At 37.0% G+C, this 14,163-nt stretch overlaps 1 long non-coding RNA gene across 1 annotated transcript in view; it reads right to left on the bottom strand.

Annotated features, from left to right (window-relative positions):
* LOC136285221 (uncharacterized) overlaps positions 1–14,163 on the bottom strand; it is a 72,501-nt gene that overhangs the window by 29,636 nt on the left and 28,702 nt on the right. The gene's annotated exons all lie outside the window — the stretch shown is intronic.

The raw sequence follows: 14,163 nt of genomic DNA, 5'->3' as shown, positions 1-14,163 counted from the left end.
AAAACAAAAACCAAAACAACGAAACCAAACCACCTTCAACAAAAAACCACCAAAAACCAACCAACTCAGCCAATAACCCCAGAAAAGTACAGGTATACTGAATAGACTGATTAGACTTGATGTGGCTGTTTTATTGAACTGTGTGTTACTGAACTTTTTTTAAGCTCTAGGAAAGAAAGTATGGAGTTGGAAGAGAAGCAGAGATCTCCATGAAGGGCAGTCAGTTATAGTCATGGTATGTAAAAAAAAAAAAAAAAAAAAAAAAGTATTTCTGTTAAATTTTCATCTTTATGAAGCAGCCTGTATTCAGGGCCCTGTTCTCCTTGTAAAATGAAGCCAGTTTTATTGAAAGTCTCAACATTCTCTGGATTAATTTATGCTATCACTGTGTAACAATTGTGCTCTGTTGTATCTGACTTCGTGGTGTGACTCCTGAATGAAAACAATAAGCAACATAAAAATCATTATTTTCACAGTGATTATGCTACAATGTTTTCACGTCTAGGTTCTGAGCAAAACAAAATATATAGGATCATGTTATCTCCTAATAACTTTCAAATCCCCTGCTTAATTTCAGCTGCATTTGATATAGAGGTGGAGGTCACAAAGTCAAGTTTCTGCAATTTGAATGAAATTTAGCAGCTGTGAGTCGAGAAAGGACTCAAATTAGTGCCCCCGGGGTAGAAAAAGCCATAGCACGGACTCAGAAATTTTCTGTTCTGTTCAACCTGTTGCCTTGCAGGTCAGCATGCCTGGTTGGTCTGCCAGTCAACATGTGTAGCTCAGACCTGGCCACAATGTGAGCTGCCTCCTGTTCTCCTAAACATCAGAAGCTGAATTTTAGACTAATCTGTTTAGAAAGGAATGGGAAAACAGCCAGGCTAGCTTCGGCACAAGTGTGTTGGTGGCACCTATAAGCGTGCAGGTAGGTAACTGGACTTCATTACTTCTGCTAGTCATGAAAAAAACCTTGGTTTTGCCAGGGCCGTCTAGTCTCCCAAAACACTTTTGAATCATTCCATTATATGGTGTTTTCTATATCTGGATTAGAAAAATGTTTTTCTTGTCCGTGACAGCAAAGGGAACTGTTGAGACAGCTTCAGTATTTCATTTCTTTGGTTGTTTGGATGTTAGCTCTGAGCTATTCCTTAGACTGTCAAAATTGTAAAACTCTTGTTTTCAGCTCTCTCCAAAACTGACTGTAATTTAAACTGCACCTATGTGTCCCTGACCCATCCTACAACCTACTCTTTTGGAACAGTGCAGAAAATATGCATTGTATTCCAAATAATTTCCTATGTGAGGAAAGATGTGGAGCTAGATACAGGGGGAGAAAACAATGTTAGGATCAGGCTTCATCAAGTTACCACAACTTGCAACTTGGGAAATGCTAAATCTGTAGCTGCGTGATTTTGTCACCAAATTGCACTGAAAGGTCTTGTCTGACCATTCATCTCAGTCATTGAGAAATGGGCAGATTACACTTGCCAGAGGTGCTGTGTCACTCACTGTCCAAGCTCAGATAGGCATACTAACTTGACATATGCCTGATATTTTAAAATTTTCTGTGTAATGTTAGACATGGGTCAAGATACAACACTCTTTAAACAGAATTCAGTGCTGTAGCATATTCTTTAAAAACAGTTAAATTTCTCAGAATAACAGAAGCCCAAGAGTCATGCATATGAAATGTAAAATTTGAAAGAAGTAACACGAGAAGAAACACTTTCAGTATCATAAGGTAACTGTCTTGAAATGTCAAATTTTGTTTGCCCAGTTGAAAACCATCACCCTGGCAGCAAGGAACAAAAAATTGTGATACTCTTTCCATTTTCTGCTAATTTTTGTGGGGTTTTTTGTGTTTGTTTTTTTTCACAAAATCAAAGTCAAGAAGAGAACAATTAGTCATTACAAAAAAACCCTCAAACAAACTGCATTCCATTTTATGCAACTTTTGGGTTGTCAGATTCTCAAATCCTTTCATTTGGTCCCAGCTTTTTTGTTTATTTGTTTTTAAGTATTGTTGTTTCTGCAGAGCTATCTGTATTAAAGGAATGAAGAAATGTTTTTTTGCATGTTTCCAGGATCTTTTGGTTCTTAAAACCTTAATCACCAGTAGTCTTGCCTAGTGTCACCAGTTAAATATTACTTAATGGAACCTATGGCTAACTGGCTTTTAAATGGTTAGAATATATAAAGATACTGTAATTTATAACATTTTCCTTTTAAAGATCAACACAGATGTGTTTTTAGTAAGAAGAGTAAGGTCAAATAATGGATGTTAAGTTTTGTGTGAACAGCAAAGTGGTGGTGTATTCTTGTTTAACGCTATGTTGTGTTTTAAAAGGTGTTCACAAAGTCCTTAAACTTGGCAAAGTTTTTCATACGGATTTTTTGTTTTAAAAACCTGCCACTTTTTTGTCTAAAAAAGACTATTTCTATACTGCTTTTCATTATGTATTTTTGAACACTTCAGTTGTGGTTGCTACTATATGTGGTCAGATACTTCCACAGTCATGAAGACCTCAATAAATTCACAGGCCTGTGCTGTGTCCGTGAAATGGATGTTATGGGAACAGATTTTAAAAAGGTTGAAGCACTAAAAAGTGACTATTGCACAACAGACCAAAGAAACTAGGATAATGAATTTTTAGAAAATGATAATTAAGAAATTATATTTCAAGGAATATCAGTAAAAGCTTCCATAATGTGCTGTCACTACATGTAAAATTCATAAGCAATTTTAAACCAACATTCTTTAAAGAAGGAGCTAAAAATTCCTGTAAATAATATGCAACTTGAAGAGGTATGGAACTCCTTTATTATGTGCTAAATGCTGTAATAAAACAGGCTATCAGTAGATTTTGCTGCATGTTACTAATTTTATTTTTTTTTAATCTTGGTATTTTTGCAGGTGTGTGGAGGAACAGGTCCTGTTCTCGCTGTTGTTACTCCCACATAGACAGACTCTGTAATTGATTATGTGTGGGTAGGGCCCTATTGAAATTCAGGAGATTCTGCAGTAGTGCGGGGTTCTTTTTGTGAAAGTTCAGTTGCAAGATCAGGACCCTACTGTGACTCCTTACTGTGCATTCTGTCACTGTCTCATTGATTGTACTGGAACCTGCCTATGGGATAATGTAAGTCCTGCTTTTCCCCCACTTGTACTTTAGATGTGAATTAATCATAAAGCATTTCTAATTAGAAAATTAGTATAATTTACATACATTCTTTTAATTATGTTTTTTTGGCAGTACCAAATACTATATTCCTCAAAACTTAATGGCACTGATGCTTTGTGGATAGTTGGTCACATGATGAGAAAATTCAGCTGTAAGTACATCAAAATGATTGCCTTTTTCAATAGTTAGTCTATACTGATGTTGGCAAACTAACAGTGATAAAAATGTGAATCAAGAGGTTTGACCTACATCAAATTACTTCAGTTCTTTTTAGAAAATATATACAGTATGCCCATTAAGGATTTTATTATTCTCAGGTAATTCACCATGGGACCCTGAAGTTCTTCCCTACTGCAATTAGGTAGGCAGTTCTAAGTTGTTTGTTTTCTTTATTTTCAGAATGGCGTGTCTCTGACTTGCTCTGTGTTTTGACTGATAAACATTTGAAATCTGCAGATCTGTAAAAACTGTTTATACCACCAATATTTGTATAGATGTTGCAAACTGATTTACTAACCTAATTGTCTTGCTGGGTTGAATACTGAAATGTTAATAAATATACACTTTTATTTGTGTCAGTGTACCTTGGTTAAATTAAACTGAGCTGGCATCATGAGTGGATTTGATCATGCATGCTGATTAGCTATAGTCTTAGGCAGGAACTACATATTACCCATATCATATGTCAGTGGATTCACTCAAAAATAGCTATAAATATCTATGCTTGGGTTAAGAAGGAAGTTCTTTTCCTGTAGCTATGGGTACAGTCATTGCTTTGACTCCTATTTTTATATACAAATGAGCAAAAGCTACATGTAGGTGTTTTCCCTGTATAACAAAAGGGGCATTGTAAACTCTATGCCCTTTTTTATGATGTTGTATTTCCTTTCTGGTATTTAAATTCAAGGATGTTTTCAGCTGTGTCTTAATATCAAAAAAAAAAAAAAAAGGAAGAACTGGAAATGTTACTGAATTTGTGGATAATTATCAAGGGGTTGTAAAGGTCTGGAGGAATTGTGTGTAAGGACAATTAGAGATTCTTCGTCATGAAGCAAGGACAGAGTAATTGATGAGTAAAGTTTCAGGAGCACAGGATTATTTTTATTGCTTGGCACAAAAGCAGCATGAAATAAAAGTAATTTGAAGAAAGAACAAGATCAAAAAAAAAATCAGACTCAGATCAGAAGTAGACTAGAGAGTGCAGTTAAAAAAACCAAATCAACAAACAAAAACCCCCAAAACAAAACCAAAACCCTTAATATGGGTTTGAAAAATATACCTGAGAGGAGAATTAAATGGATAGCTACTGGTATTTTTCATTGTTGAATATATGATACATTTAAGTTTAAAACTTTCAGTAAATGCTTTTCTTGAAGTTTCTGGTTTTCTTCTGCTGGAGAGGAGTATAAGAACTTTGAAGCATTAAAGAAGACTGACTACTTGTGAATTACAGTATGAATTGGGGATTCAAGATGACAGTTACAACTAAGAAGAGAAGACAATGGGTTGCTAAATAAAATTAGTGCCAAGCAGAAGCTATAATTTCTTGTTCAAACACAAAACTTAATGATTTTGAAATGCATCACCTTCAACAGCGCTCAAACCACAATTTTGTTATGTTCATTAGGGGATGGATATCTTCAGAGTTCTTGTTTAAAAATCTGAACACTTATTCTTTTGAGATTCGGCAATATAAAATGAAATCATGATTTCATTTCAGAAACTGAAATGTTTCAGAACACTGAATGTTTCATTTTGCATTAAAAAGTCCTGCTCAGTGTTTTTTCTTTTTATTGTATTTAGATCTATATGTTTGCTGTTTTCACCTTTTAGTCCTATTTGCCATATATATTTTTTACTTGTAGTAAGTTGGGTAGAAGAAAGAAAAGCAGAGGGAGATTAGGTGATTGCAAAAAAACACCTAAACACAGTCTTCTAGCTATGTCTTTAGATCAGAAGTGCCTCAGATCTAGTTTCAGAGGAGAAAAGGAAGGAAAGTGGCATGACAGTGAGTCGGGTATGAGGAATCCTCTGCGTGTTTCATCGCTATCTGATTTTTTCTCTCATCACCACTGAGATCACCTGGGTGGGACTGCTTCCCCTTCCTGTGATCACAACTTCCCAGTACTTTGAGGGAGATAATGTTGGGGCATAGCTCTCTCCTGCCTGCAGCAATGCTGCTACAAATATTTGGAAAAGAAGGAAGTCTGAATTGTGTCCTGCTATAACCAGCTCTCCAGTACTCACTGCTGCTCCTCCCTGTTATTGAGTACCTGATCTGATTGTTTCTTTGGTTTAACTCATGCTGTGATGCTGCAAATGGCTGAAACCAGAACAAAAGCAAGAAAACATCAAGAGAAGGAGATGATGTTTTGGAATGTAGGGAGTGAGCATTTCCTGCGCAGCTACATATTGTCAGCTCGTGAGAATACCTCAAGAGCTGAAGTACCAAACTACAGCAACAGAGTAAGTTTCCTTCTGAGCACTAAGAAGGAAGAGCAAAGGAATGTGCCTGAACAGTCAGCATGTTAGCTGTAAGTCTCTGAGATCTTTTCCTCTATTGCTGTTTGCACTCTGCTTGTATGGTGACTGTCCTGAATGTAGCATGTCTTTATTTGTGTCGAATGAGACACTCCTCACATTGTAATGTCATGAACATTGTTTTTCTTCAACCCTTGAAAGTCAAAACATGGTAGCATAGATAGCTGTAACAATTTAGTAATAAATGTGACATGAAAGAATTTTCTCATTTCACAGTATTTATAGGAAAAACAATGTTTTATGTGTTTCATAGACCTTTTCCAATTCTAAGCAGATTTAATGCATGAAAATTTTCTTCAGCGTTGCTCTTAGTTCTTTATTTCCAGTTACAACTATTGGTCTTTTGTTAGTTGTTTTTTTTGTATTTAGGTTGATGCCCTCACAAAACCACGCTGGACTCTTTATGAGTCATACCATCATGCTGTCATTTGTTTTGTCATCAAATCTATTGTAAACCTGCATTTTGGGAATCTTTTTCCAGTCCTTAAAGGACAATCATTCTTCTCTGTCAGGAGGTTTTTCGTGGATCAGGTCTTTACTAGAAAATCTTTTACTTTGTCCTGACAAAATGCAGCCTTGCCTTGCTCATTAGCTAGTGAAACTGCTGCTCAACTGTAAATACCATTTTCCAAACCTACTCCTTTGCTATTTTCAATTTCCTGCTTCATTTTAAAGCAATAAAGATAAACTATCTGTCTTTATTTTCAAGGCTCATCAGGCCTACTTCTACCTGATTCCTTCAGTATCAAGAGATTGACTCTGGTTTTGATCAACATATGATGCCAACTTCCATCATTCGGTCATTAAATTTTCAGACCACACTGAATATTTTCTCCTCAGCTGTCTTTCATGTATTTGTTGACTTCTTCATAAACAGAAGTGTTCACTATCTTCCCTCTAATTTTTTCTTAAAATTTTTATGTACTGTGGAGCTTTAAGCAATCCAACTAGACAACAGTTACATTGCAGGTGTATTAATGCCAATGCATATCACGTCACAGTAGTACTGTGTCATTGCATTTGGACTCTGCCATAATCCCTCCTTTGTCTCTTTATGTAGAATTTAAGCACGTCTATATTTTGTTATGTGTTTATTCACGGCCCAGCATAAAACGAAGTGGCCCATGGTGAGGCCTTCCAAGATTTATGGTAGTACAGATAAATAATAATGAATATACACTGGATGCTGCAGTGTAACTGTTGGATTCTGTTGTGCCTAATTCCATGTCATAATTTAATGCAGAAAGAAGGTGCTTCAACCAGAGGCCTCACAAAAGGAAAAGAAGTGAGTGCAGCCAACAGAAAAAATGCTAGCCCCAGAGGCCGCCTCAGCTGTCAAACTCTAGTCCGTAGCTACTGGCATTGTGTCCTGAAAGCATCCTTCTCTTCTCTTCTCTTCTCTTCTCTTCTCTTCTCTTCTCTTCTCTTCTCTTCTCTTCTCTTCTCTTCTCTTCTCTTCTCTTCTCTTCTCTTCTCTTCTCCAGTAAGAACAGATTCTCCCTTTTCATATATGGAAGTAAGTGCAAATATCACAAAGGTCTGCAGAGTATGCAGAAGAACTTCTTATACTTCTGTAGCATCCTTCATGTATTCCATTCCTGACACAGCATCTCTTGGTACAGAAATCTTGAATAACCACAACTGTGCCATTCATCGGTTTTTTTCAAATGCCATTTGATCTCTGTTGGGATAGGAACCTACACTAGGTCTTATGTAGTATCTTGGCACATCCCTATCTCATAGTGCTCTGCTTCCATTGTGCCTCTGAAGTAGTGAGTCTTCAGAAAAGTGGTAAGGATGAATTCAGTCAGGAATTCCCCAGGTATGTCTCCCTCTTTCTGTAAATGGGTCTGCATGTAACCCTTTCTTTTAAAGGTGAACTGAAATGTCAGTGTTTAGATCTTGCAGAGATGATGTATTGTTGAGTGCCTGGCTGATTACAGAGATGGTAGGTTGGACTGTGCAGACAAACGGTGCAGTATGTACCAAAGCAAATATAGTCCAATAGTTTAATCTTATGAGAATAAACCACAAAATGTAGTTCCATATGGTTCTATTGCTGAATAGAACTTTAGTAAGAGCTCTGGGCTAGTTGGTGAGATGGGGGCAATTGCTGTGTAATACTGTGGGAGACGGAGGAGTGTGTACAACCCAAAAGCTTGATCACAGCAACAGTTCTTGGTTATATATGTATAGACTAGATAAAGTTAATGTTAGGCCTCATTAGGACATCATGCACAGACTGTGCATTTAGATATCGAGCACTAATTTTGGAGTAAATAAGATAGGGAATCCAGAAGGAGAGAGACAGCCCTTGATTTAATCTAGATCAACATACAACAAATGACTGTGGAAGAACCATTCAGTAGTGAGATAATCATATTCAAGTTTGTCATACTTGTAGGAGAAAAAAAGATTAAAAAAAAAAAAAGTCAAGTCTTGTTTAAAAAAGAATTGTATACTAATGAAGACACAGTTTAAATAAATATTAAAAACACATCGCGACTTTGATTTCGGATTCTAGGCTGATTAAGTAAGACTTTTCCAACACACTTCAGCAGCAAAAGAAGCTACTAGAAATAAATACAGAGTTTTAAAAAATTATAATACAAGCAAGCAAAGCAGAAAAGAGTGCAATTCTGGCAAGGCTAGACCTAATATGAGGCAGAACAAAAAGGTTTTGAAATGCAATGGGCTAAAATTCTAAAAGGCAAACCCCATCTTTTTCCAGTGTAAATTTTGCTAGTAGAGAGGTGAGTTTAATAGATAGTTGTGGTTAAGGAGAAAGACCAAGCCACTACAGAAAGAAATTGAACTCTTTTCACGGGCAAGGTTTATGACAGGATGATTAGGGACACCCCCAAACAGGAGTTGTTTTTTATAGGGAATAGTTCAGATTTGATATCTCAGTGAAAGGTTTTTAAACAATTGACTGAATAAACATTAATAAATTGTTCAATAACTTGCTGTTCATTTAATAGTCCTAGAAAAATTCAGAAATTAAATTTGTAAGCAAACCTTGAACTGTGTTGTGTAATCTGGTATTTAAATTAGCCTTGATAGCAGAGGAATGGAAAGTAACAAATGTGACCCTAGTTTTAAAAAGGATTTTAGGGATGGTCATGGACTAATGGACTAAAAAGTCAGGCTACCATGACAGACAAAATGCCAGTGATTGTGATAGAGCATACAGTTAACAGGAACATGGATAGATGTAATAGCAACCATCATGGCTTTTGTGCAAGTAGTTTTGTCTTACAGCTTTGCCAGTTATTTGAAGGAGTAATTTCCAGATGAGCAGGAAAAAGTGACTGAAAAGTTTTTAAAAAGTTCTGTGACTGAAGACTGTTTAGAAAATGAAGTAGGGAGTCACTTAAAATTCTTTATGGATTAGTAAAGGGTTAGAAGATAAGGAATAGTATAGTGACTAATGGGCAGTTTTAACACTGCCCCCTCACAGAGGTTTGTACTGGCACCTTAGCAGGTCCACCTGTTCCTAAACAGTCTGAAAAAGTGCAATTTTAAAGATTGCAGATGATAAAAGGAAAATATTCACAGTTGGAGGCAGACCTAATGTTGACCCTGAAGAGCTGCAGAAGAATCTCACAGCAGGACCTGTGGTGATCCAGGAGCCGTGGCTGTCACTGTGGCCAGATATCGCTGACCCCACTGTTCAGTCAAATCCATCATCAGAGAGAGGCAGTGGCTGTTGGATTACAGCAGCCATCAGCCCGTAAACGGTGAGCTCAGCAGGCTGTGACCAGTCCCGCCACTCAGGAGGGCAGGGACATGTAGCTGTTCTTTTTAACAGCAGGGGCTGCAAAATGAAGAGAAGATTCTTTCTCCCAATTTTCTCAGAGTTTCATAACCCAAACAAGCTTAAAGTACATGTTTTGAACTTTCCTGCCTGCTACAGGGTTGGAATATCACTGTCAAAGTGATAGGTACTGTCTTGCTGCTGTGAGAAGCCAGGGCTCTCAAGCCACCTTACTGGTGTTTGCATGGATTTTTAGCAGCTTCTGGTAATTTCCTAAAATCATTCTGGATCTGTAAATAAGAGTCTTGTCCTCACTGATTGATGATAAACTTTTAAACATGTATCAAGTGTATACTGTTCCCATTTTCTTAAATCTGTAGATTTTTTTTATTGTTCCTTTTTCTAGCAGTAGCAATATTATGGATGGGCAGATCAGTTTTACTTCTGTTGTTCACAAACCTGTGGGCAGTGCCAAATGCCAGTTTGCTGCTACTTTAGAAGCTGAAGGCAGTTGCAGACCCTAAAATTAATCCCAGGGGAAATCAGATAAAGAAGCAGAAATGTTTCACGCAGAAACCAGAAGGTCTGGAGGGAGGGAGGGATGGAGTAGAAGATATCATTGTACCTTTGCAACAGCTGGAATGGTTTCCAGGCTGTTGTCTGCAAATCCCTAGTGCACTCCAAGGCTATGCTGAATTGAACATCTGTTTGGCTAAACCATAACAATCCTTTAAATAGTGTTTCCAAATAAAAGTTTGATCAGATGGGTGTGTGGTGGCTTTTGAAAATTGCTGAGGGCTGATAGTGGTCTGTTGCTCAAAACAAAGTGGGACGCGACGTTCTGGAGCAAATGAAAAAGTAGAGAGCTCTCCCTACGTTCTCAGTTTTAGGTAAATTGGGTGCCTCTCCATAAGAAGCAGCAGCAAGAGGTGCCCAGAAACAAGGCAGGAAAAGTAGTCTGGCAGTATTAATCCCTCTGTCCCCATCACACTTTTCCCAGTAACAGAAATACAGGGTTCTGGATCATTGTATTGTCCTTGAGTATCCCTAAAATTCTTCAGTAGTCCTACTTTTCATATATACTCCCAATTAGTAGGTTAGTTTTCTGATAAGTAGGTTTGATTTTTAAAGTCTTGGGTCCTCATCTGACAAAAATAAACTTGTCAGCTCCTCTAGATGACAATATATATCCTTCTTTGAATTAAAGCCTGATTTCTCACTGCCAGAAAAACAGATCTTACAATTTTCCATTCTGTCATTATTAATGGGCATAAACTTTCCTTACAATTATTAATGTCTTATTACCCATTTGTTACTTTTTCAAAAATCCCAGTTGTATTTGACCAACTTCTTTTATTTCCCTGAATGATAATTTTACATTGTAAAAAACTTCTTTATCCTTATATCATGACTCTTACAACTTTTTTCTTGCTATTGAAAATTTTCCAGTGTCATAAAATATATTATCAGTGCTTTTAGTTGTCCTTGACATAGTTTACTTCCCATTGTCCTGAGTACCATACAAGCACGTCCATAAGTAATTAGCAGAGATGTTAGCTTTTCCAACCTTCTGTGAATATTTTTGTTAAGGATTGTGGCAGTGTCAAATTTGAGGTACACCAAACTATAAGCCATATTCATATATAAGTGGTATAAATGTGTTTATCTTAAGTATGTTAAAGAAATAATTTGTCTGGTCTAAAATAACTATAATGTATTTTATAAATTTTAAACAAAACATTAGAAACAAATACTGACAATAGTTTTTAAAGGATAAAGCAAGTTGACAGGTGCTTTGTTTAACCTTTTTGTGTTCCATTCTTCTTACTTGTGTCTTTTGATACAAATGTGAAAATGAGGGGGGTTGTGCTTATTTTTATATTATCTTGCTAAATACCTGTTGCTAGCTTACATGATTCTGATGTTGTCTTTGGTCAGGCTTGAGCTACCACCTGAATATGAGACTGAGGGGGATCTTTGCCTTGTATCAGAAAGCAGCTTGTAAGGAAGGAGAGAGTGACTTCTAATATACTGTGGGAAAAGGTGGTTTCCTGAGTTGACCTGTGAGGGACAGGAGAGAGGGATTTATGAGTCCTGACAAGGCGTATGGGTAGAGAAGCCATGATGGGGTGTATTGTTCGGTCTGAGGATAAGTGCACATGGATGAAGAATTTGGAATAAGTGTCAGAGAAGGGGTTTCAATAAGAGTTGAAAAGATCGAAGTTGGATAAATACACTGGGGTCAGTTGAAAGTCACTTTAGTAGAGAATGTGGCTACAGCTCTCTATCTGACTCTAGCAAATGCCACACTTGTCCTAGCTACACACCTATCTTCTGGAACCTCAACTTCTTCTCCAGTTCCTGCACATAACCCTTTTAAGTGGAAAACCTACTTTCCTGCTTACTCCAGGAACAATTACGTGCGAAGGTACAAATGGTCCTATAAATCTTTCACATCTAAAGCTTGTTTTTTTGTCCCACTGTGCTTTCTTCAGCCTCCTGTCTGTGGAGTTCTGCACTGCAGATGCAGACAGACAAATGAATCACAGAATAGAATAATTTAGATTGGAGAAGACCCTTAAGATCATCAAGTTAACTATAAGTTAAATCATCAAGTTACTATACCTAACAGTAAAAGTCCACCACTAAACTGTGTCCCTAAGTGCCATGTGCACATGTTTTTTAAAAGCCCTGGACAGCCTGTTCTAGTGCTTAACAACCCTCTCAGTGAAGAAATGTTTCCTAACATCCAATCTAAACCTTCTCTGGAACAACTTGAGGCTGTTTCCTCTTGTCCTGTCACTGGTTACCTTGGGAGAAGAGACTGACCCCCACCTGGCTCCACCCTCCTTTCAGGCTTGTTGTAGAAGGAGATAAAGTCCCCCCTGAGCCTCCTTTGCCCCAGACTGAACAACCTCAGCTCCCTCAGCTGCTCCTCATAGGACTTGAGATCCAGACCTTTCACCACCTCTGTTTCCCTTCTCTAATGCTCCAGCATCTCCATGTCCTCCTTGTCACGAGGATCCCCAGACTGAACACAGTACTGGCAGCATGGCCTCACCAGTGAATACAAAAGGACTCAAATGAGATGCTGTGGAAAGCTGGCTGCACAATAGTAATGCTTCTCCTTTACAATGTACAGTTGGCATCTTCTCCAGGTGGGACATGTCCCATCATTTGAAATCTGCAGAGTGTAGATGGATTCATTTATTCCTTTTCCCCCTTCCTGCAGCATTCATAAGAATGTGGTAGAGTTTTTTCCACATGATGAGTTATGACTTTTAAATAATGTTTGTCTTACTAAACAGCGGAAAAAAGTCTTGGATTTCTAAAGCCTGGTCTCTTTGATTTGCATTTTCCTGTGATCTATGATCTTCCTAAAAATAAATTAACATAGTGGATTATTACACCTACTGGTGTTAAATTGAAGCTTATGGGCAGTGGGATTGCTTTTCTTAATTATTTTGCAGATCCCTAAAAAGTTGTTTATGAAGACTAAAGGGTCTGCAGAAAGACTGAAAGCAATGTCATAGGACATCCCCTTAAATGAAAGGGGTTTTTTTTTTACATGCAGTGGGTTTTTTTGACATAGATTTTTTCATAAGTCTTAAGCTTTTATTTAACAGTTTGCCTTCTCAATATTGATTATGATTGCGTACTTATGTCTATGACTAAACTTAGCTAATGAGATACATGAGTTCTGCTCAAGTTTGGAACTCCATAATTAATAATCCTGTCAGCACATGACTATACAAATAGATTATGTACCAAGATCACCATAACAATAGTACAAAAAGCATACTTTTAGGGTGGGGGGGTGTTGGTTGGTTTGGGTTTTTTTCTAAGAGGGTACGTTATTTTAAAAGGAAACTATTTTTGTGTTTCTCTCTTGGTCAGGTTTCTATACTGGATTTAGAGATCATTCTTTTAGATAGTCAACACTGGTCCCTAAAAATTTGCTTTACTTTTATTGTTTGTCATATGTCATTTTATCTTTAAAGACTGCCGGAGTTCATGATTCCTGAGAAGTAACACCTTGAAGTTCTGGCACTATCTTCTACAAAGTAACTTACACTGAGCTGGCTTCCTGTTACTGTGTCAATGAAACATCAAATGTTGATACTATGTGTGAAACAACATTTGATATTATGGCTATTAAGCTACTTGAAAAAATGCTATACAGATGGATTTTGTGTTTACAAGACCTGGCAATTAAAAATGTATGTCATGGATGCAGGTAATAAATATTGTTTATGAATTGTTACAAGATAGAAAGTACTTACATTTATGTAGAATATGCTAGTCTTAGCTCTTGCTATTTTTGTCACCTAAATATCTTATAAGGTGGTTATAAATACTTTAAGATATGAATAATTTCATTTGTTGAAGCATTGTATGCATCATTTAGAGTGGCTACTAAAGGAGAGAAGTGGACATGCCCTTCTCATAACAGCTAAGCATGAAAATAAGTTATCAGAGATAACGATATAGTTCAAATTTATAAAAATCTTTATGTTTTGCTGTATGAGCATAGCTCTCTACAGAATGGTGATCTCATTCTAAGGTTACAGGTATCTAAAGAGATTAATTGCTGAACTTTATTCTAGTGTTTCTATATCTTTCCTGGAAATAAGAGAACGCAAACACTTAGAATTTAAGTTATTGATCTTCAGACATGCTAAA

The sequence above is a fragment of the Chamaea fasciata genome, unplaced genomic scaffold (genome assembly GCF_029207755.1).
Source record: "Chamaea fasciata isolate MVZ Bird 193981 ecotype frontalis unplaced genomic scaffold, bChaFas1.0.hap1 SCAF_2, whole genome shotgun sequence".
Classification (NCBI taxonomy): Eukaryota; Metazoa; Chordata; class Aves; order Passeriformes; family Sylviidae; genus Chamaea; species Chamaea fasciata.
Note: the sequence above shows the minus strand (reverse complement) of the source record. Positions and strands in the feature narration are given on the sequence as shown.